The 24952-nt window shown below is 43.8% G+C and overlaps 1 protein-coding gene and 1 long non-coding RNA gene across 19 annotated transcripts in view; one reads left to right on the top strand and one right to left on the bottom strand.

Annotated features, from left to right (window-relative positions):
- The window catches only part of ptprk (protein tyrosine phosphatase receptor type K), a 461736-nt gene that overhangs the window by 136881 nt on the left and 299903 nt on the right, over positions 1-24952 (bottom strand). The gene's annotated exons all lie outside the window — the stretch shown is intronic.
- Positions 1-24952, top strand: part of LOC134298493 (uncharacterized) — a 182240-nt gene that overhangs the window by 95757 nt on the left and 61531 nt on the right. The gene's annotated exons all lie outside the window — the stretch shown is intronic.

Raw genomic sequence — 24952 nt, 5'->3', positions numbered from 1 at the left:
CATATATACCCATTTGTAGCCTCTGTTACAGGCCTTTTACGTAGCTATCTGCAGCAACATCTGCTATGCTGCTTATCTTATCACATGCATTTTTCTACATGGACACACAATTTCAATGAAAGGTAGGAACTAACAATGGTCAATTGTGTCAGAACCCAGGCTGCAAGGCACCAATAACCATACACAGAGGCCAGAATCTATCTACTATCTTTATTGAAGGAGTATATAAAGTTGGTGAAAACAAATGTAAAAGTTAGTCCAGAAGCAGACCTTTCAGGAAAGGTCAAAATTAGTCCAAGAAACAATGTCCAATATGCAATATTAAGGGCCAAAGTTGTAATCCAGTAACCGAAACACTCACCTTGCCAGGCAAGGTGAGGGGAGATGACGAGGTCCTTTAGTCCATGAACTTGAGCAAGGCTAGGAATTAACTTGATACTTGAAAACAAGGCTTGAATCGTGACACAAGGTAACGAGGAACAAGAACAAGGTCCGTGGAATTACTTGGTAAAATCCGTGAAACAAGGCAAGGTTTAGTCCTGGAAGGCGAGGCAAGGTCCGAAGGTAAACAAGGCTGGGAAGCAGGAGCGAAGGCTTGAGAACAAGGACAAGGCTTGAACAGGAACGAGGCTTGGAACGGAGCGCGCTGTCCAGACACAACTCGCTCCGGAGGCTGACGAATTGACTCCGCGAAGTTACTTCGCGGTTAAAACACCTATATAGAGTCTAACTTTCCCGCCGAGAGCAGTTCTCTGGGAACCAGAAACGAAAGCTAATCTCTGAGACCAGATGTTTGACTCCTTAAAGATTCTCACGGAAAGCAGGCTTAATTGGCTAAATTCTTAGCAGCTATTCTAGCACTCCTGCGCGAGGCCGCTTCCAAACCTCTCTGTTGTTTACAAAACTCATGGCGAGAAAACACAGGAGATGTAGGCTCAGGGTTTGTTTGACATACTTCTGGAACACAACTCTCTTGCAGGTGCAAGGTTCCCAGATCTGGCTGGGAAGAATCTGGCTGGGAAGATTCCAGTTCTGACTGGGGAGGTAAAAAACCCAAGTTTTCTTCTTCATCAGGCATCACAATGTCATGAGCAGGACTACAAGGCCCATGAGTCATCACACTATCCCCCTCCTCAAGCCCCCTCCCAAACCGGGACTCTCTCCCCGAGGCGCGAGGTCGTGGCTTGGCGGGATAGGTCTGATGAAAGCGACGGGTTAGATCAGGAGCATGGACTGTGGAGGCGTCTTCCCAAGAGCGTTCCTCAGGGCCAAAACCCACCCAGTCAATGAGATATTGCAGGCGGCGGCGGTGAAAGCGAGAATCCAAAATGTCCTGAACCTCGAACTCGTCCTCTCCATCCACCAAAACAGGGATGGGGGCCGGCCGGTTTACATCTGACCGCACACCATCCGCCGGAAGGAGCAGGGAGCGGTGAAACACTGGGTGAATGCGCATTGAACGCGGAAGTTGGAGTTTGAAAGTCATGGGGTTTAATTGCGCCACCACTGGATAGGGGCCAATGAAACGGGCATCTAACTTCCGGCAAGGGCGATGGGAGGGCAGAAAGCGAGTGGACAGAAAAACCCGATCTCCTACCTTGATTTCGGGGCCCTGCTGGCGATGTTTGTCCGCGTGACGTTTATAGTCCTCCTTGGCTTGGTCCAGTTGCTGGAGCAAAAGTTGTTGCACCGCTGTGAGTTCCTGCAGCCAATCCTCTGCTGCGGGAACTTCTGAAGTTTCAATGACAGGGGGAAAGAAACGTGGATGGAAACCGTAGTTTGCAAAGAACGGCGTTTCTTTTGTAGAAGCCTGGACTCCATTATTGTAGGCAAACTCCGACAGTGGTAACAGAGAAGCCCAATTGTCCTGTTGGTAGTTTACATAACAGCGAAGGTACTGTTCCAAAGTGGCATTAGTGCGCTCCGTTTGCCCATCTGTTTGGGGATGATGAGCGGAAGATAAACGAGAGTCTATGCCCAATAGTTTTTGTAGTGCCTTCCAGAAACGAGAGGTGAATTGGGACCCACGGTCTGTGACCAAACTCTTGGGCAACCCATGCAATCTGAAAACATGTTGAAGGAATAAATCTGCAGTCTCTTTGGCCGTGGGGAGGCCATTGCAGGGAATGAAATGGGCTAACTTGGTAAAAAGGTCCACCACCACTAGGATCGTGGTAAATTCACAGGAAGGTGGTAAGTCAGTGATAAAATCCGCAGAAATTATTTCCCATGGGCGAGATGGGGTAGGAAGGGGGTGTAAAAGCCCTGAGGGCTTCTCCCTTCTTGTCTTGGAGCGCTGGCATACTGGGCAGGTGTTGACATATTTTTCCACATCCTTGCGGATCTTGGGCCACCAGAAATCTCTTAGGATCAAATGCATGGTTTTAAATAGTCCGAAATGCCCTGCTGGCTTGCAGTCATGACACAGACGAAGTGCTTTTTCCCTGCCCGGTCCTGGTGGGATATAAACATGATTTCTATAGCAAAGCAGTCCATCCTTAAGCGAAAAGGGAAAATGCAGTCCTTGACGAAGTTGGTCCTGCGCCCAGGCATCTGCTTGCTGACTAGCCCTGATTTCTTGAGCACAGAGGGGCCCTGGAGTAGAGGGAATTGAATCAATGAGAGTGGATTTGGTGTTCCCCACTGTGAGCGTGGCAAAGTTCTCGGGTTGTAGTAGTTGGGATTCAAAGGTCTCCTTGCGTCCTGCAGCGTATTCCGGTTTACGTGACAGGGCGTCTGCTTGCTTGGTTTGGGCTGGGGTTACATAATGAATCTGGAAGTTAAAACGTTCAAAGAATAAAGCCCAACGTTGTTGCCTCTGATTTAGCTTGCGGGCAGTTCTTAGATGTTCTAGATTCCGATGATCAGTATGGACTTCAATGGGAAATTTGGCCCCTTCTAGCCAATGTCTCCAAGTTTCAAAAGCTGCCTTTATGGCTAATAGTTCTTTTTCCCAAATGGTATAGTTTCTCTCTGGTGCGGTTAGTTGACGAGAATAAAAGGCACAAGGATGAAGGTGATCTCCCACCGGTTGTAGGAGTACAGCTCCAATTGCCACATCAGAGGCGTCCGCTTGCACAACAAAAAGGGTTTCAGGATCTGGATGCTGAAGGATTGGCTGGGACGTGAATAATTTCTTTAGTTGTTGGAACCCTTTCTCTGCTTGATCAGTCCAGCGGAAGGGCTGTTTCCCACGGATGCAGCTGGTGATTGGGTCAGACCAGCGGGCAAAATCTGGAATGAACTTGCGGTAATAGTTCGCGAACCCCAAGAATCGCTGCACCTCTTTCTTGTTGGTTGGCGCCCGCCATTCCAATACTGCTGAAACTTTTGCCGGGTCCATGGAGAGCCCTAGAGGCGAGATGCGGTACCCCAGGAAATCTACCTCTTGTAGATCAAAAGCGCATTTTTCCAGCTTGGCATAAAGCCCATGATCCCGCAATCGTTGTAACACAATTTTAACGTGGTTCTCATGTTCTGATTGTGATCTAGAAAACACCAAAAAATCGTCCAGGTAGATGATCAAGAACCGATCTAGATAATCCTGAAAGATGTCGTTGACAAAATGCTGGAACGTTGCGGGAGCTCCGCATAAACCATAATTCATAACTCGGGACTCGAATAATCCGAATTTAGTCTGGAAGGCGGTCTTCCACTCGTCCCCTTCTCTGATGCGAACTAGGTTATAAGCCCCCCGTAGGTCCAGCTTGGTGTAGACCTTGGCTCCTCGAAGTCGGTCTAGTAGATCCGAGATTAAGGGCAGGGGATAGCTGTTCCGCTTAGTGATATTGTTCAATGCTCTGTAGTCCACCACCAAGCGTAATTCCCCTGACTTCTTCTTCACAAACATCACTGGGGAGGCGGCTGGGGATTGAGAGGGTCTGATGAATCCCTTGCGAAGGTTTGTCTCTATGAATTCCCTGAGAGCTTCTTGCTCCGGTTCAGTCAGGGAGTAGAGATGCCCTCGCGGGATCGGGGCCCCCTCCACCAAGTCAATGGCACAATCATAAGGTCTATGTGGGGGTAATTTTTCGGCTTCCTTTTCATTGAATACATCCCAATACTCGGAGTACTTCTTTGGCAAGGTGATAATGGGCTCGGTGTCTGTGGCATGGCAGACCTTGGCTACGAGGCAATGGTTTTGGCAGTACTTTGAAGCAAACTGCAGTTCTCTGTTGGACCAGGAGATGCTTGGATCGTGAAGTGTCAGCCATGGAATCCCCAAAATCACAGGGAAGTGGGGAACCTCAGTAACAAAGAAGGAAATCTCTTCCATATGTTCCCTTATCCACATCCTGGTGGGTTCCGACCACTGGCTTACGGGACCCGTCTTGAGAGGGCGGCCATCGATGGCTTGCACCACACGGGCATTCTTGAAGTCATGATATTGTAATCCCAGAGAGTCGGCATACTCTCTATCAATGAAATTGTTGGTGGCTCCTGAGTCTATCATGGCATGGATCATGACGGGTCCCTTTTTTGCTGACCATAAGGTGACCACTAGAAGGAACAGGACCCCGGTTGGCGGCTCTTGAATGGGTTTTTTGACCAGGTTGGCGAGCCTCTCTACGCCCGGTCGTTGGCTTCCCCCGCCGGCTGTGTGCCAGCCGCCTCAGACGCCTTCGTCTCCGTGGAGGACGCCGCCGCAAGACGGGCGGTGGGCTTCCCTTTGGCTGGGCACTCTCTGGCGAAGTGGCCCGCATTCCCGCAATACCAACAGAGGTTTAGGCGTTGGCGGCGGGCCTTCTCGGCGGCATCTAATCTGGGACGCACATTGCCCAACTGCATCGGCACCTCCTCGCTCCCTCTGGGGTATGGGGATGGTGGTGGGGGTCTCCACACTGGACGCGGCTGAACGCTGGCGGGAGCGGGGGGTTTTGCCCCAGCTCTACCGCTCTGGCCTCGTACCCACTGTTTCCTGTTGGCAATCATGACTTCAGCCCGTAAACATTGATCAATGAGTGCTTCAAGAGTGTGGGGAGGATCCACCTTGGAGATTTCCTCCAGCATTTCAATGTTGAGACCCTCCCGAAATTGTCCTCTGAGGGCTACATTGTTCCAGCCGGTGTTGTGGGCCAGCACTCGGAACTCGGCTATATACTGAGACATGGGTCTGTCTCCTTGAAAGAGGCGGCGGAGTTTGTGACCGGCTGCCTCCAAATTGTCCTCAATTCCCCAGGTCTCCTTAAGGTGGTCCAAGAAGTGTTGCGCTGATCTTAGGTGTGGAGAGGCTTGATCGAACAGTGCCGTCGCCCAGTTGGCCGCTGGCCCGTCTAGAAGACTGTAAACCCACGCCACCTTGATGTCTTCTTGGGGAAACTCGGCGGCACGGGCCTCTAGGTAAGCCTGGCACTGGCGGCGGAAAACTTGGACCTTGGAGGCTTCTTCAGAAAACTTGGTTGGCAACGCCATGGCCGGGAGGCGGATTCCGCGCTCTCTCAACCCTTTTATTTCTCCATCCTGCGCGTTGAGTCTATCACGGATGCGGTCCACTTCGTCCTTGCTGATGGTGTAGCTAAGTGGCTGTCCACCCGGCACGGCTCCGGTAGACATTCTGGCCTTGGTTAATTGGTGCTTATGGTGGCGGAGTCAAACTGTCAGAACCCAGGCTGCAAGGCACCAATAACCATACACAGAGGCCAGAATCTATCTACTATCTTTATTGAAGGAGTATATAAAGTTGGTGAAAACAAATGTAAAAGTTAGTCCAGAAGCAGACCTTTCAGGAAAGGTCAAAATTAGTCCAAGAAACAATGTCCAATATGCAATATTAAGGGCCAAAGTTGTAATCCAGTAACCGAAACACTCACCTTGCCAGGCAAGGTGAGGGGAGATGACGAGGTCCTTTAGTCCATGAACTTGAGCAAGGCTAGGAATTAACTTGATACTTGAAAACAAGGCTTGAATCGTGACACAAGGTAACGAGGAACAAGAACAAGGTCCGTGGAATTACTTGGTAAAATCCGTGAAACAAGGCAAGGTTTAGTCCTGGAAGGCGAGGCAAGGTCCGAAGGTAAACAAGGCTGGGAAGCAGGAGCGAAGGCTTGAGAACAAGGACAAGGCTTGAACAGGAACGAGGCTTGGAACGGAGCGCGCTGTCCAGACACAACTCGCTCCGGAGGCTGACGAATTGACTCCGCGAAGTTACTTCGCGGTTAAAACACCTATATAGAGTCTAACTTTCCCGCCGAGAGCAGTTCTCTGGGAACCAGAAACGAAAGCTAATCTCTGAGACCAGATGTTTGACTCCTTAAAGATTCTCACGGAAAGCAGGCTTAATTGGCTAAATTCTTAGCAGCTATTCTAGCACTCCTGCGCGAGGCCGCTTCCAAACCTCTCTGTTGTTTACAAAACTCATGGCGAGAAAACACAGGAGATGTAGGCTCAGGGTTTGTTTGACATACTTCTGGAACACAACTCTCTTGCAGGTGCAAGGTTCCCAGATCTGGCTGGGAAGAATCTGGCTGGGAAGATTCCAGTTCTGACTGGGGAGGTAAAAAACCCAAGTTTTCTTCTTCATCAGGCATCACAATGTCATGAGCAGGACTACAAGGCCCATGAGTCATCACAAATTGGCTGATATGCTCTCAACTCTTCATTCTATAAAAGAATTCAGATTGTATTTTTAAAGAGCATACGAATTTTAAAGTCAAGTCAGTTCTGTTCAGTTTATGGCACAACAGTCAACCAGAATTTTGCATATATTTCAAAAAAGCAAACAGATTGAAAACAATAGTATTGGAGGAATCAAATGTCTAATAAAGTAGTTATTAATCAAAATAGCTCTAGAACAACCTGCATCACTGTGAAGAGTAAGTGTTTTTACCCTTTCTAAGGCTTGCCTAACACATTCAGCAGTCTGATAAGTCATACAGTAATCTGTATAAAATCAGAGCCAAGCAAGTTCTTTTTTTAACAACTAACACAATAATATCTACTATTTTCACATTCACCTTGATGGTGCCCCTTATCAGCTACAGAGTCTGTAATCTATATTTAGTCATAGAATACAGACATTAGATGTCTTGTGGATGAAGCAAAAATGAAATTGGGGAAAGGAAACACTGAAATATCCAATCCAACGTTGTGCAGGCTAATTAAATTATAGGACAGATTCAGTCTGGATATAAATACTTAATGTTCAACTGGTGAAGTTTGAATTAAAGAAGCCAAGTTCGCCAAAGTCTTACTTTAGTTAAGCTTTGTATTCTGTGATGTGTATGTGAAGCACAGTGGTACAAATCTATTTTCTTCTATTTTCAATTGTCCTTATCTTTGAAGGACCATGACTTCCACAGCAAATGTACTTTTTGTGAGTACAAAAGGGGGTTGGGATCCTACCTCTTTGCCCATAGATCTCTCTCATTGCACTCATGGGCTTCAATCCTACCTCTTTGCATGTGCAGCTCAGAATCCTACTGCTGCCAAGAGCTATTAAGCCCCTGAAAGGATCCCACTACATTTGTTTATTTGGTGAGAATAATTGAGGTTATGGGGAAAAATCTGGTCTCAGCTTGGTCAGTGAGAAGAGACAGAAATGAAGGTGTATTCCCTTTATTTCCCTCAGGAATTCAAATCAGATAGATCTTCATGGTCTGAATCCCCTTTCCCTCCAATAAGAAGCATCAGCAGACCCACCAACAGACTACAGTGACAAGAGAAGAGCCCTTTGGGCCACATCCAAAAGGGACTTGTGCACACATAACATATTGATTTGTTTCTCTTTTGATTAAGCATTAGATGTCTTCATTAGCTAAACGTATTTGGCCATTGAAAGTTTGAGTGTTTTGAGTTATGTCCTTGCCATTTGAACATTAATCATGAAAGATCTCCACAGTGATGATACAAATTCGCTACTATGCCTTTAAGGACTGAGGAAGATGACTGATTTACCTTCATTTCCAGTTAGACTTATAAAGTCTTTATAACTTTACTGGGAGCAAGCTTTCCACACCCCCAATAAGATGCATTAGGGCTCACGCTAGTGGCAGAGAGAGCAAATCTCCACACTGACAAGAGCCTGAAGATCTGTTTAAGCCTAAAAATCAGATGATCAGAAATAAGTAGCAGGGAGCAAATGATCATGGATAAAACTGTCGGGTCATTACAGCATCAGCAATCTGATCAATCAGCCAAAAAGACAGCACCATAGCAATCTTGACCAGGACCACAGGGCAAGCCAAAAATTGCTTAATCCCTTGGTCACAGCAATTTACACTCAGCCTCCCTGCCAAACGACAGGCAACTACAGAAAAAACAAAATGGGGGAAAACACGATGTCATGAAATGGAAAATTCACATAGCAGAGCAGATTCCCAAACACCTTAAGGGAAATCAGATATATCAACCCTGTCGATCTCACCAGCTGGATTGTTGGTAAAGAATTATGTTGTCATTTCTATTATGCTTTATCAATGAATTTTACTAGTCAGACTGTTGGTAGAATAAAACAAAGGATCTTCTCCTTAAGTAAACTATGATTCCATTATGATTCTCATTATATTTGATAAATATACACTTTATCATATACACTTTTAGTGTGTTGTAATTATATGCCAGGACAATTGTGCACTAGCTATGAGCTTAAACTACAATGGTCAATTAGCTCTGTTCTCTCCAATTTAAAAGCCAGATGAGAGCTGCAACTATAATGACACAAGCTCTGAGAAAATACATCTGCTTGCACAACTCTTTTTATTATGCTAGCAACCATTCCATCAAAAGTTTAGTTTTTATGTTAGCATAGTGCCTCAACAGGAATCTATGTTTTCAAAGTGAATTATGGCAGGATGGGTTGCAGAAATTACGGAATAAATATATACACAATGTCAGCTGAAACGGAACTTATGATTCAGTGCTGCTTTGAAAAGCTCTGGAGAATCATGTTAGCAGGGCAACTTACCTGCCATGACAGGTTCCTCGAAGGAGCTTCAAAGTCAAAATATTTCAAAACTAAATTACAGCTCTATTTTTAAGAGTTCTCTTTTTTTTTAACAGGGACAATCCAGAGAGCAATTGTCTAAATCAACAAAAATAAAATAAAATGCTGTTTTGTGGCAATGACAGTGTAAGAACAAAAATTTATTTTATAGTCAGAATAGTTAAAGGACAAATGAAAAACACATTATACATTTTTGGTATAATTTTGCATTGTTTCTCTGTTGCAATGTATGAATTCCTAAATGAGAAATACAAGAAATATCAAACAAATAGCAGGCATAAAACGTAATTGTGCATGTTAAGTCTTATCTAGAATTTGCTTAGAGTTTGCTTTTCTGCCAGTAAACCGCTGAGCTGCTGAACTTGCTGACTGAAAGGTTGGCGGTTCAAATCCGGGAAGCGGGATGAGCTCCTGCTGTTAGCGCCAGCTTCTGCCAACCTAGCAGCTCGAAAACATATGAATGTGAGTAGATCAACAGGTACCCCTCTGGCAGGAAGGTAATGGCACTTCATGCAGTCATGCTGGCCACATTACCTTGGAGGCGTCTACGGACAACACCGGCTCTTCGCCTTAGAAACGGAGATGAGCACCAAGCCCCAGAGTTGGACACAACTAGACTTGATGTCTTGGGAAAACCTTTACCTTTTACCTTCCATCGGTAATACAGACTAGTCCTTAAACCACAAAGAAATAACATTCATACATCTACCTAACTAGTAACCTTCCAGCAGATCCAGGGTTTGGAATATCTCCCTCTACTTTTTGAAATCTATTTCAAAATGATGCAAACCATTTCATCTTAATTTTATTTAAAGGCCTTCCATGGTTTGAAATTCAGTAACACCCCTCCACCCCAATCTGAAAACGCTAACACAAATATACAGTAATAATTATGGTCTTACATGATCAGGCAAGAGTAGCAAACCTGAACTGAGTTGGATGATACATTACTCTTTCAATCCTATTTAGAGTGGGAAGGAGTTACAAATCAACTGTGGTGATGCCAGCCAAGTATCATCTTTCCTATTAATCTTTGAGAGACTGATTCATAGCAACTCTAAGCTTACCTTTCACCTTGCCTTGGAAATAAGATCTTGTAAGTGCAGTGCCAGATAATTGGTAACCCGACTCACTCCCCACTGATTTTCAGTCCTGTATAAACCAAGTTCAACTGACTAAAAGTAACCAAGCAAAATGTGATTGCGATAGCCAGATTCAATGCCAACATGGTTCAATAGTCCAATGAGATGTAGACTATTGAGGGAAAATACAGTAAAGATTTAGTATCTTTTTCTGAATCCTTTGATGTGCCTGCTGCAGAGGGAAAGGAAAAGAGCACATGCATATTGCATACCTTTTGCATCTGATGCAATGGGGGAGAACATAAAAGCTTATGACAAATAAAACTTGCTAGTCTTTCAGGTATTACAAGACTGTTCTTTTTTTTTTGCTACAATAAACTGACACATCACTACTAAGTCAATATCAAAATTATTTATTTTACTAAATGATATTGCTTCATATTCATCAATCATCTACTTGAAAGACTACAACCACTGTTAAGAGGTCAATGATATTGCTTTTCCACTTACTTAAAGTAAGAAATCCGATATTGGTAGATATGCTTATATCTATCTGTAATATATTTCATTAATAGGATTTGAAGCAGCAAAACTAGAGGTATTTTGAAATTTAGTATCAGTCAGATCAGAAATCTTTGGAGTTCCAGAATACATGTAGGTCTAAAATTTCCATCAAATCTATCTGGGATAGATGGGACAATGGTCTGGCTTAGTAAAAGGGAGAACTCAAAGTTATGCGATGTCAAATACATCTATATCTATATCTATATATATAATAAAAGTGAATGTTTGTATCGGAGTATGTATCAGCGTTTTGATTGGCCTGGCGGAATATGTGCTCGCGTTTTGATTGGCCTGGCGGAATATGGATCAGCTTTCTGATTGGCCGGCCGGAATATGGGCCAGCTCTGATTGGCTGCCACTTTCACAGGCCACTGGGATTGCTGAGGGAAAAACTACTACCAACTGGCTTCGTTCGGCCTACTTATCTCCTCAGAACGATGCTAGCTTTGGGACAGTTAACAGCTTTCGGCCTACACTTTGGTAATAAAAAACACCACTGCCAGCACCACGAAGGCCAGACCTGGACCAAACTTGACACACATCACCCCTACGATCCATGAACCCACTGACAACAGATGGCCCCCTTTGGTCCCTCTGCTGACATGTTTAAGGCCTTCCAGGCTGGCCCCGCTAGGCCCAAAAGGGGACGCCATCTTGCCTCAGCTTTCAACTTCTTTGTAAGGCCCTACTTTCCTCAAAAGACAGCAGAGAACATTGTTATTATCTTTTTAATGATATGCTTATGAACACTTCTAGCCCCCAAAGCCCCAATCCAAGCCGCCTTTGATCATTTTGCTAACACGTTTCAGGCCTTGCAGCCTGGCTCCATTGTGCTAGGCCGCAAAAGAGGTGGCCATTTTCCCTGTTCCAAACAGAGCAGCTTTTGCCTGTGTCTTTTGGATACAGCACTCTCCTTCAACAAGGTCAGGCAGCAGTACGTAAATAGGTTGATCCACTGTGACGGCACTTCCTCATTCCAACGTCATAAATTAGTTAAATTTGCCTCCCCACTTTATAAGTGATACCTTATTTCCTACTTGATAGATGCAACTATCTTTCGGGTTGCTAGGTCCTTTGGCTCTGGGAGTTATAGTTCACCCTTATATAGACAGCACTGAACCCAGCCAACTTCGGATCTGGACCAAACTTGGCACACTGCCTCATCATGCCCAACTGAGTATACAGGCAGGGTTTCGGGGTGATTCTCCTTTGGCTCTGGGAGTTGTAGTTCACCCTTATATAGTTAGAACTGAACCCAGCCGACTTCGGATCTGGACAAAACTTGGCACACTGCCTCATCATGTCCAACTGAGCATACAGGCAGGGTTTCGGGGTGATTCTCCTTTGACTCTGGGAGTTGTAGTTCACCCTTATATAGTTAGCACTGAACCCAGCCGACTTCGGATCTGGACCAAACTTGGCACACTGCCTCATCATGTCCAACTGAGCATACAGGCAGGGTTTCGGAGTGATTCTCCTTTGGCTCTGGGAGTTGTAGTTCACCCTTAAACAGACAGCACTGAACCCAGCTGATGACGGATCTGGACCAAACTTAAGTGATATTTCCTCACATCCCCAAACAACTCAATGCCGTCTACTAATAACCCAGGCACCACCGGGACCCCAAGCTAGTATTTAAATAAATGTTTATCAAACAACATTCTAGTTCTTTCCCCTCAGAATGAAGACTGTAGTGCCAAATAGTGACAACAACAGCAAAAATACTGGAAAGGTATTGTGTGTGTGTAGGTGGGGGATTAAGTGTTTTTGTTTCTAGTGCTTAATTATAGCTGCTTTAATATGTTTTGTAATCAATGGAGGTGGTGGTAATGATAACACAGATATTGAATTTATACAGGGGATCATGGACAAGATACAAATACTCAGCTTTGTTTTATGGTTTACCTATGACATGACAAAAGACATTTATAACAGTAATACAAGGGCAAATAACCGAATTAAATTGGAGAGAGTAAGCAGAACAGTAAGCACTACTCTGAAGAAAAACTTTTGGAGTCTGAACTATCTGGATTAAACACAAAACATCATTCAGAACTGGGTTTTGTTCCACAAGCAAGCATTTTACAGGAGCACAGAATACTAATCAGCAAGAAATAAAACCGTGAATAATATGTCTGTTAATGTATGAAGAGGCCTATGTAGACTGCCAAGTATTTCTACTTCCAGTATCTCATAATGATTTATCTTCATCAGCAATGATCTGAAACATTTCAACCCCAAGTAACTTGCTCCCTATGCCCAATGGAATGGGAGGGAAGAGAAGCTGATCCAACAGAGATAAACAAAGAGTTTGAAATAAAGAAAATAATCCAATAGTTGTAAAGTTATTAATATTACAAAAATGCAAACTTGGGTTCAAATTCATTTCCCTCCCACAATTTCTGATAATATTAACTTCAATTCCAACATAAAACCACCAACACAAATGTACATGTATGATTTAGCAAAGCTTGGTTTGACACACAGGAGTCGTAATTTCCTGTAGCTTAATTCTGAAATAATAAATAATAATAAAAATGTATTTATATACTGCCCTATCTCCCGGATGGGACTCAGGGTGGTTTCCAATCATAAAAACAACACATACATTAAATAGCAACATAACAACACATTATTAAGCAAAGTAAAACAGTATCATTATTTAGCAATAAATAACACACGACCTGATCAAGGGGACAGGGACCATAAACCCAATATATTAAAATGTATCATTTTAGGCTAGATAAATCTTGTGCAATATATTCAGGCCCAGAAATCGGCGGTATTCCAATGTAATTACTCAAAAACCAGCCGACACCACCAGGTCTTCAGTTCCTTACGGAAATTGGATAATGTAGGGGATTGCCTGATCTCTTTTGGCAGTGCATTCCAGAGCTGGGGGCCCCTGCCGAGAAGGCTCATTCCCTCGTCCCCACAAGCCGCACTTGAGACGGTGGTGGGAGCACGAGAAGAGCCTCCCCAGAAGATCTCAAGGTCCGCACTGGCTCATAGGAGGAGATGCGATCACGGAGATAGGTAGGGCCTGAGCTGTATAGGGCTTTATAGGTCAAAACCTGCACGTTGAATTGGGCCCGGCAGTTTATCGGCAGCCAGTGGAGCTGCTTTAATAGGGGCATTGTGTACTCCCTATAGCCGGCTCCAGTTAGAAACCTGGCTGCCGATCTTTGAACCAGTTGAAGTTTCCGGGCCATCTTCAGAGGCAGCCCTACGAAGAGAGCATTGCAGTAATCCAGTCTGGATGTAACTGAGGCATGGACCACCATGGCCAAGTCAGAATTCTCGAGGTATGGTCGCAGCTGGCGCACAAGTTTTAATTGTGCAAAGGCCCTCCCAGTCACCGCCTACACCTGGGCATCAAGCGCCAGAGATGAATCCAGGAGGACTACCAGACTGCGGACCTGCGCCTTCAGGGGGAGTGCAACCCCATCGAGCACAGGTTGCCACCCAACACCCCGATTGATCCCACGACTGACCAGGAGGGCCTCTGTCTTGTCTGGATTAAGCTTCAACTTGTTAGCCCTCATCCAGTTTGACACAGCTGCCAGGCACCGGTTTAGGCTCTGAGTGGACTTCAGGGTCTGAGTGGAGTCTGAGTGGCTTCCTTGGAGTTTGGTGGAAAAGAGTAGTAGAGTTGGGTAGAGATGGCACCAAACTCCAAAACCCCAGATGACCTCGCCCAGCAGTTTCATGTAGATGTTGAAAAGCATGGGGGAGAGATTGGAACCTTGCGGGACCCCACAGGTCAAAGGCCAGTGGTCTGAGCAGGTGTCCCCCAGCTTCACCATCTGGGTATGATTCCCCAGAAAGGAGCGGAGCCACTGCAAAGCAATGACCCCAAGACCCATTCCCGAGAGCCGCCCCAGAAGGATACCATGGTCAATGGTGACGAAAGCCTCTGAGATGTCCAGGAGAAGCAGAAGGGATGCACTCCCCCTATCTAGTTCCCTGCGGAGGTCATCCACCAAGGCGACCAAAGCCGTTTTAGTCCCATGACCAGGCCTGAAGCCAGATTGTAACGAATCCAGATAATCGGTCTCATCCAAGAATTCCTGGAGCTGAGAAGCAACCACACTCTCCAGGACCTTGCCCAAAAAGGGGAGGTTGGAGATTGGCCGGTAATTGTTCAATAATAATGAATCTAAAGTCTCCTTCTTTAATATGGGCCTCACAATCGCCCTTTTAAGGTAAGATGGGACATGCTCTTGCTGAAAAGAGGCATTGATGATACCTGTAAACCAATCAGCCAGCCCCCCACCAGCAAGTTTGATAAGCCAAGATGGGCAAGGATCTAGGATGCAAGTGGTCACCCTCACTGCTCCAAGAACCTTGTCAACGTCATCAGGCTGAACAAGCTGAAACGAATCCAATAAAATCTGACAGACAGGTGCCTCGGTTACATCCCCTGGTTCTGGACTAATGTCAGAGTCCAAGTCGGAGCGAATTCGAGTGACTTTGTCTGCAAAATGATGTGTGAACTCACTACATCGGGTTGTCAGGTGATCAGAAGGCCCCTCCACCTCAAGGGGATGGAGGAGCTCCCTGACCACCTGAAACAACTCTTGGTCTATTAGTTCCAGACGCAATGCGTGCAGTCAAGAAAGTCTTTCTGGCTGCGCGAATTGCCACGGAGTATGCCTTGAGAGGGGCTTTAGCCCATGTTTGGTCAGATACACTTCGAGTCCTCTGCCAACGGCTCTCTAGCCCCCGCCTCAAACGCTTCATCACTGCTAGCTCCCCACTAAACCAAGGGGCTGGATTGGACCGTTGTGACAAGAGGGGACGCTCAGGGGCGATCATGTCTATTGCCCTAGAGACCTCCGTGTTATAGAGATCAACCAGGACATTGACAGGATCGTCAGCCAGCATGGCAGGAAAATCCCCAAGAGATGTCAGGAATCCATCTGGATTCAAAAGTCTCCTGGGGCGGACCAACTTACTGGGCCCACCACCCCTGTGGAGGTTAGAGGTTACAGTAAGTCTAAAGCTGATCAGGTGATGATCGGTCCATGACAATGGAATAATTTTTTGCTCTTCCACATCAACATTTCCCCCGTTCGCAACAAAGACTAGGTCCAAAGTGTGGCCAGCTATATGGGTGGGCCCTGATATCACTTGGGACAATCCCATGGTCGTCATGGTGGCCATGAAGTCCAGTGCTGCGCCAGACAGGGCAGGCTCTGCGTGGACATTGAAGTCTCCCAACACAATAAGCCGCTGAGACTCCAACACCATGTCGGAGATCACCCTCGCAAGCTCTGGCAGGGAGACTACTGTGTCACGGGGTGGTCGGTACACAAGTAGAAGCCCCAAACTGTCCCGGTTACCCACTTTCAGATGGACACATTCGAATCCTGAAAATTGCGGAACAGGACTGGTCAGGATGATGGAATCATGATAGACCACCGCAACCCTGCCTCCCCGCCCCCCAGGTCTGGCCTGCTGATGCACTCCGAAGTTACCCCCCCCCCCCCAGCTCATCCAACCAGGTCTCAGTGATGCATACTATGTCTGCTACTTCCTCCAGGATTAAGTCCTGAATGGCAGCTGCTTTACCGTTCACAGACCTACCATTTAACAGCAGGACCTTAAACCCAGGGGGACTGTCATGCTGGCTCTCTAACCTATCTCGCTTCAGGGTCTCAAGAACTCTGTTGTGCTTCTCCTTGAATTGGTGTGTTTGATCGCATCTCTGCCTCCCCAGGACAGGACCCCCGGCTCTGGAAAACATTATGTCTGTGGATGGTCTCATTTAAACTTGGAGGAGAGGATAGTCAATGTATAGACGGTGCTGGAGGAGGAGGGGAGAGTCCTCTTTGGGTGGAGCTTTGGGTGGGATAAATTCATCTCCAGAAGAGGTGTAGGCTAAGAGAGGAGGGCAGACTGGAGTTGCCATTTGGGGCTCTTTCTGGGTTTTCGGCAATGTGGGGAGTCTCCATTTACAAGTTAACTCGCTTTCGTGAGCCTGAGATGCTGGGATTGAGGGCCTTAATTGATTTTTTTGACAGCTATTTCTTTGGGTGGTTCCTCTCAGTCCAGGTAGTAGTGGGTGGATGACAATATCTTGAAAAACTCTTCTTACTGAAATACCACACTTACATAACCTGGGCTTGAGTGCGTATATGCTTTTAGACATAATAGCATCATCAAATGTAATCAGCAACCGCCAAGCATTGTTGTTATTATTTTTAGATAGCCAGGTGATTGAATTGATTTTAATTTCAGAGGGATACAAGAAGAGAATCTGTGCAATGGACCGTTTGACCTGGTTAGGTGTTTTCCACCTACCTCTATTTAATTGTATGTCCAATACATCAAAGTCTAGTTTATTAGATTGGAAGACTCTGTAATGTGGCTTCCTTTCTTGGTGGTGCATCTGCCTTTGTTGGCTATTAAGATTCCTAAGCTCCTCTTTGCAGGGCTTATCCACGAAGTTCAGCCTGTTTAATGTATCCCTACAATCTTGGGCTATATTTTTACCATAGATTTCCCCTTTTCCCAGTCCCCAGTGTAGCTATCAGTTTCCAAACCCCCTCTCCCTCCAAGATCAATTAAAGTCTCATTTCCCCTCCCCCCATGCCAGGAGGGTATCTTGTCCAAAAATTCCTCAACCCTATTCTCCTGATGGTAGAATATATCAGATAACACAGTTGCGTTTCGAGCTATACCCTCAATTAAATAATCTAGTTTTTCATTCAACGTTTTCAAATGATGGAAAAGAAGACTCATGGATTGACCTAATAGGTCACACATATTTGACAGCATAGTGTTCGAGTGAGGTGGATAGTAATCCATCAATCCAAGTATGAATCCACTCTGTAGGCTTCTTCGGTGGTGGAGTAGGCACAGAAAATCCTGCAATGGTCTAGATACGAGGGAAGGCCCGTGGAATATACACACGCAGCACTCTTAACATAAACAGAACCGTCACAGAGAGACTGCACCAACCAAAAAACCAACAATATACTCGAAGCCTGGGTATTTAGATGACTATATTCTAATTATCTGGGCCTGAACAGTCCCTAGGCTCTAACCACTAAAAATAAAATCCTATAAGATCAGACCAAAATTAAAATAAGATAAAGAAAATAAAATCTAAGGATTAAATATGATCCCCGAAGACAACAATAGCTCTTTTTATCCCTGATCTTGGGCTAGATCTATCTAAGGAGGCATGGCAACAGCAGATAGGAGAGCCTCCCAGGAACTAAGGCAGGAATAATCACAATGGCAGTCAGGACTCAACCAATGGAAATTTAGTTCCCTCCTGGTGTGGCGAGGATGCAAAACCAGGACCCGAATGCTTCTCCCCATCGCCTTCGAGACTAGCAAGGTCTTCTCAGGTCCTCTGCTGTGCTAATCAAGATGGTGATGTCTGTCAAGGCAGCCTCTCAAAATAACAGGCCGTGTAATGTAAAAGGCAGACTCGTGGTCTGGCAGATAGAGTTTAAGGTTTGATTGTAGTCAACCTCCGAGCTGATAGAAAAACCTCATGCGCCTCTGAGTCAAACCTCCGTTCTGGCTGCCATCTTGCAAGAACTTTGGCCACCCTTCAATGTGATGGTAAGAGCAGGCCTCCTGATCCGGCAAGGCCTCTTTGAAAGTTCTCTGACACAGCAAGGATAGCAGCATGGTCCCTCCAACACGTACCCACACCCGTGATGGCAACTAAAGAAAGTTTCTTTCACACCGCTGTATGGCCTCAAGCGCAGTGTCACCACTGCAGGCACGGTGTTGCCACTGCAGCAATTGACACAGGCACCTTGTGTTGTTGAGTCTTAGTAGAAGGTCCAATAGGTAGCCACGACTTCCTGAGATGAGCCAACCGCAGGAAGGACAGCAGCTCTGAGCCCCAAAAGTGCCAAGGCGCTAGGGCGAGCCAGCAGCTGGTGACAAGGTCCCCCAAAGACGGGGAGAAGAAGGGGCAGCGGCTCTAAGGCCCCACAATGCTGGGGTGGGCTGCCAGCCAGCAGCAAGGCTCTCCTAAAACGGCCAACAGCAGGAGCGATAACTCCGGGCTACAACCACACCAGGGTGAGCTAGCAGTCGGCGAGGCTCCTCAGAATAGCTGGCAACAAGGAGGAGCAGCAGCCCCGAGCCGAGCAGTGTCAAGGCAAGCCGGCAGCTGGCGACGAGGCTTCTGACCAGGCTCAGATGGAGGCCACGATTATAAGTGAATAAAACAGTAAGCTTGACCCCAGAGTGATCTCCCAAGAGGTATGGTGGAATGGGGACAGATTGTATAGTCTTTAGAGGCCGTCTGGTAGTCTGGCAATCATATATAACAATGGTTGTAAGACGCCAGTTTTTAATGGCATATAATAACTTCTTCTCTCCCACGCCAGGCTCCCATTTGTTCCTGTTTGTTTCTCACTCTTTGTTGTTTGCTTCTCACTTTTCCGACCCTCTATAGCTTTAGGACTCCCCTCTGGTGACCTCTGCCTCCCTGAGGTTTCAAGCCCAGTTTATAGTTCAGAGAGGGTGGCAAAAGAGTGGTTGATTTAAAAGCTTTTAAAACAAACTCACGGAGCCCCGCAGAGACTCAGCCTGCCTCGGCGCCATCTTCCCTCCTATTTCCATTAAAATAAGACCCAGGAAACCCATCACTGCAGCCACTAGCATGGGAATGATAAACATCTTTCCCTCCAGATATTTTGAGTTTCAAATACCACATGTCTCAGCAGATAATATGAATTTTATATGGCAGTGTAGAAAGGGCCCTGGTAAGGCCAATGGAAGGTCTAATGAGAGTACTAGCTGAAGACATCTCATGGAGCAAATCTTCCCTAACTCAAAGCTTAAATGGAATATACACTCTTTTGTATTGTAAGATTATCAACTCCCCATGATCTATATTAGCCAGAAAGAAGAACAGCCAAGTGTGCAGGTGTCTGGTCTTAAAAAATCAAGACCCTATCTGCATTAGTTGTTATGGTCTCATTTTTAAAAATGTATGTATGTATGTATGTATGTGGTGTTGTTGTTGTTGTTGTTGTTATTATTATTATTATTATTAATAACAACAACAACAACAACAACAACAACAACAATAAATTTATTTATTACCCACCTCTCCTGACAGCTCAAGGCAGGTTACAATAAAGTCAAAACATATGAACATAAAATACAAAAAAAAAACATAGATAAAAACACACCAAAATAAAAAACAAACAAACACCAAACACATGTACAAATTAATACATAGAAGCAATAGAATGTAAATAAAAACTCATGACTGAAAGTTGAGTGGGTAGTTACTGACATTACTGATGTAGGGACTCATGGCTTATGGTTTATTTCTGAATACCTCTTATATACTTGTCATCACAATCAGGTAATTAAGTAAATAAATTAATGGATTACTTTTTCTGCTACTTATTGTATTTAATTCACTTTAGTGGAAAATCACCATTAGATTTGCATTAGGTCTGCAAGTTTGACTATTCTTCAATCACCTTATCTTTTAAAACATTACTTATCTTCTATAGGAAATTGCAAGCATGTATTTGTTGCCTGTTACACACATAGAAATCTTATGTTATCACTCCATCAACTGTTCATTATTCTCTTAAAAGTAGTTTCTGATGCTACTTTGTCTGTTTGGATTAGGTTCTTTCTGCAATTGACAAAAGGCAGTATAAAGATCTTCCAAAATAGGAGAAAAAGCTGTTTGCAAAGAGTTCTCCAGATTGATAATTTTATTCACCGTGCAATCTGAAAGTGCAATATTTTGGCTTCTTTCAAATTAAGGGTATTTTTATAATGGCTTAAATAGTTTTCTCTCAGTTGCTAGTATTGAAGACTTTTGTTGGTGAACAAGTGTTGTTAGTGAACAAGGATGAGGAGTGGGACTTTTTGGTGGTGTCTGAGGTTTCCACTGCTGAGCCTGTTACTTCTGTGGGGGAAAACGAAAGTGTTCCTACTATTTATAGGAATGTTTCGGTTAGATCTATTGCTAGGGAAAGAGAAAATGGTTCTCATGAGAATTTGTCAGGGACTGACTCTGAAAGGAATGTGGAGGAGACAGGAGCTCTGCCTATAACTCAACTATTACAGTTACAAAGAGATAGTGCAAAGCAGAAACAAATTTGTTGTTTCCAGAGGCTGAAACATAAGCAAAGGGAACCCAGGTGTGAGAAAGAGTGATGTCGTGGGTAAAAATTAGAATTCTTAAGGGTTTTGAGATAATGTTCATTGGGAAATCAAAGTCACCTGTCTTGGGAGCTCCAAGTTAAGAGTTCTTATCTTTAGTTCTGTATCCTGCTTTGCTGTCTAAGATCAATGCCTCTTGATTGGAGTATAATTCTTGGTTCAAGTTTTCAAGCCTTTGGATATAGTTTTGGTTTAAGTGTGGAAACCCCTGGATTACAGTTCCTTGTTTCACTCTTTTAAAATTTTGAATTCATATTCAGAGTTTGTCACTGCTATTTACTATGCTCAAGAATATCAAGCTTATGGATATAACTTTGAAAATGTGTTTATGGTCTAGTTTTTTATTATACCTCAGTGATTGCTTAGTCTGCTGATTTTGGAATGACTTTGGATTATTGTCTATTCATTTTTGAAACTGCCTTTTCTATGATATACTCTTTTCTTAATAAACGAATTACTTATTGTTGAACTATATGGTTTTGGGTGAAAATGAGTCACGTAGGCGGCTGGGCTACAACAACAAGCATAACGTAAAGAATATACATTTCCCCTTAAAGTTTAACATAAGAGAAGACAGTTTGGGCTGGGGAAGAACCAGAGTAAAAAAGATGGGTGTAAGTCTGCATTTAGGTTTGTTTTCAGGTTAAAATTGAGGTTTATATCATGCTAACACAGGATGACTTATCTTAAAAGAAGCAGGATGAAGTTAATTTCCCCTCTCCACTGTAGCTTCATAAACACACACACACACCACCTGACATTAGCTAAAAGCAGTCTTTATGACACATAATGATTTTGATAAGAATCCAGACCTTTTATTTTCATTATCTGAACTTGCACCTTAAAAAAGGATGCTCTGAAGTATCCTCAAAACCCCTGAGTGTCCTTGGGGTTTGTAGCCATGTGGATTGGGCTGTCCTTGTGTCAGTGCCATGGCTCCTTGCCAGCCAAGGAACTCCTGTTGTGTGTGTTGAGGACATGCAATCAACAGAGAGGGAATCACTCAGCAGACACGTCAGGCTATGGGCAGGCTCTCCCAGAGCTGTTAGCCACCATGGAGCACCTACAGTAACATGAGGACAAGGGAATGGGCCAGGAAGCGGATAGGCTGGACTGTGTGGACATAGCCCTGGATTCAGCCAGTACGTAGTGGATCCGAGGCAGCTATGGGGCATTAATGCCCCCAGATTAACCTGCTCTGTATAGATTTACTCCATGCTGAGTTTTTGTATAGCATAAACATGAAGAATCTGGGAGTTCCTTCAAGACTTGTGTATGGTAGTAAAGGCTCATTTTGTTCTGTTCGCCTCATCCCTACACTCCAACCAATCTCAAAAAATGGTTTCAAAAGGGAAAATGTCAGAGGAACCAAGTTCAACCTCTGGCATCACCAGGTATAAGCAGGAAAGGCCCTTTCTTTAAAACTGTAAAAAAAAAAAAAAAAGCTGCTGCCAATATATAATGCTGAACCAGGGAGACCAATGCTTGGATAGCATCAGGCAAGAACAAGGAGAACAGTATACCAGGATGGGCAACATCCTATGTTCATCACAGCTGGCACCCGAATTCATTAACAACAGTACAAACTCACTGTGGTGAATCTCTATAAGAGAAATGGCCCAGGATGGAGGACTAAATGTATTGTCCATGGATTTCATTCCCACTTTCTCATATCTAGTATTTCAGTATATACTAGTAGACATAATTTGACATACGGTAATATTTCAGCAAAATAAAGAAACCAGCTGCAAACATTTCCTAATTCAGCTAACAACTGTAGATACATTTCCATTTTCAAGATGCATGCTACTTTGCATTAATGTAACACAGAACTGGAAGCGTAAAACCAGTTAACTAGTTCATGAAGCTGGGGTGAAGGAAGCACTAGACATATCACATCCAGAAGGGTACCCATGGTTTTCCCTTCCATTTTGGAAGGGTTAAACTTAAGAGCAAAATCAGAAGCAAATTAGCTAATTTGATGCCAGAATTAAATTACTTAATTTGGGTGCATTGTGTTTAAGAGCATGAAACCTAAAAAAGCTAGGAATGTAAAAACTTGAAAACTGGCAGATGAAAATCTGGTTCTCTAATACTGTATATTATTTCTTTCTCTATCACACAAAGTTTCACTTCTTTCTCCCTTCTAGTCTGCTTCTTCCAAAGCAAACAAAACTTCTTTCCTATAGGACCTGTATCAATTATCCTTCTAACCTCTTTTCTTATGTCTTTACTGCCTTCTTGCAATCCAGCCTTCATTCAGCTTTCTTCTATTCAGTCTAGAAACCCCCACTCCAATACCCCAACGTGTAAGCATGTGGTCCTTATTCTCACCTCCTTGCCCTTTCTTCAAATTCACACCCCAAATGTTCCTTGCTGTCTTCCAGCACAGGTGACCTCTGTCCAGCCCTTTCTTCCTACCTATTCGAACAAGACTCTAGCTGCTCTAAGGTGAAACAAAGGAACAGTAGCAAACAAAGCAAGCTGCAGGGAAAGTATTTTTGCTATATATTATTCAGTGATACCCCAAAAGTAAACCTATGTGTCACAGAATTAAGGTAAAAGTAGGCACTTATTAGTTTTATTATGTGAAACGAGTCCTGCAGATAGTGTTTTCAAAGGTAAAATTTTAAAAGCCAGAAGATTGGAAGAATTAATATTAGCAAATGTTTATGTTTGGACAAAACCATTGGTCTTGCTGATGTGTACACTGAAAGGCAACTAAAACTGTTCAGAAGTGCCTTGAGGAGGAACTGATAAAGTTATATTTTGCAGTAATTCTCACCATTCGCCAGAAACCGACTAGCGATAGATAGGCATAAAAATAAGCTGTCGTTGAAATCTAGGAGTGAAGTAGCACAGTTAACATTAAGGATGGGTATAATAAAGCTATAATAATGTTACCCTTCTTTTGGTCTTGTAACATATTGGAATGGTATCTCTTTAGGTTTTAGCTCACAATAAGTAATATTTATTTTGATTTTAATTTACTCTATAAGGTTGCTCTTTAGAGGCTGTTAAAGACTAAAGTATTTCCAGTACTATTCCAATTATATTTTCTCAGTAGTGCAAGAGCAGAGAAATGTAATAGTAAGGCAACAACAAAAATAGAACACTGTAAAACACATTAACAGTAACTTTTGCAAAGCTGCCTCAATGAGTTACATAAAAAAACAATGTTCCAATATCCGGAGCAAGCTGGAGAACCAATTATTGTAAATTTTGTAAATTATTTTGTAATTTCTTTACAAAATCTAATAATATTTAGGACCAATATTGGCAAATATAGAAATTTATCTTTTCATTTATACTGTAGTTTGCAAACACAACTCAAATTTTATGCAAGGAAATGCAAAAATATTGTACTGCATCATCATCACTTATCAGGAAATGCTGAGGGTTACCTTTACCCCATTATGCAAAACCATAATACAAAATTGATTTCGTGTTGGCTGTATTCTATTTTTATTATAGCACTGTTCTACATTGCTTTTGGCCACCTTAAATTAGATTTTTAATGATTTTTCCCACAGAAAAACAATTAAATTAATTATAAGATATGCAAAAATTGTATTTTTCAGGCATAACACAGCACCAAATTAAGTGGCTTGCATATTTCAGTCAGTGTTTATGTTTCACTATGGAATTCAGAGTCAGCTTCAAAATTAACTCAAAGAAATGTACCTGGAAATAATAATTCAACTGTAAGTAGTCATCTCTTTGAATAAAGGAAGGGAATATCAAGGTGGTTCTACCAGAAAAATCATTTTAGTTTCACTGTGTTTAGGAGGGGAGATCAGTTGCATGTGGTAATTTATCGCTAAAGCAATGGCATATTGCTACATCACAGTCTGAGGTGGGAAAAAATCAATACTTTAGGAACCAGAAGTTTCATTAATGTACCTGTGTGTTTTAATGTAGCAATTAGAAATCATGTGGTCGGAGTGATCTATCAAATGTTGCACTCTATGGCAACTTATTCAAGAAATGCAAGCAGTGCTTTCTCAAGGAAAAATGAAACTTTATCACCACAGGAAAAAGTCTGAACCCACTCTGGATTCTCTCATTCTAATTGTTGCCTCACCTCCTCCACATTTGGCCACAATGGCACTTCAGCTTCTCCTTAACATACCAACCACTTATCCCATTGTAAAAATGAAGTGGTGTGAAGACACTCACACATCCTGCTATCCCT

Source organism: Anolis carolinensis, chromosome 1 (genome assembly GCF_035594765.1).
Source record: "Anolis carolinensis isolate JA03-04 chromosome 1, rAnoCar3.1.pri, whole genome shotgun sequence".
Lineage (NCBI taxonomy): Eukaryota > Metazoa > Chordata > Lepidosauria > Squamata > Dactyloidae > Anolis > Anolis carolinensis.
This window is presented reverse-complemented; position numbering and strand designations above follow the sequence as displayed.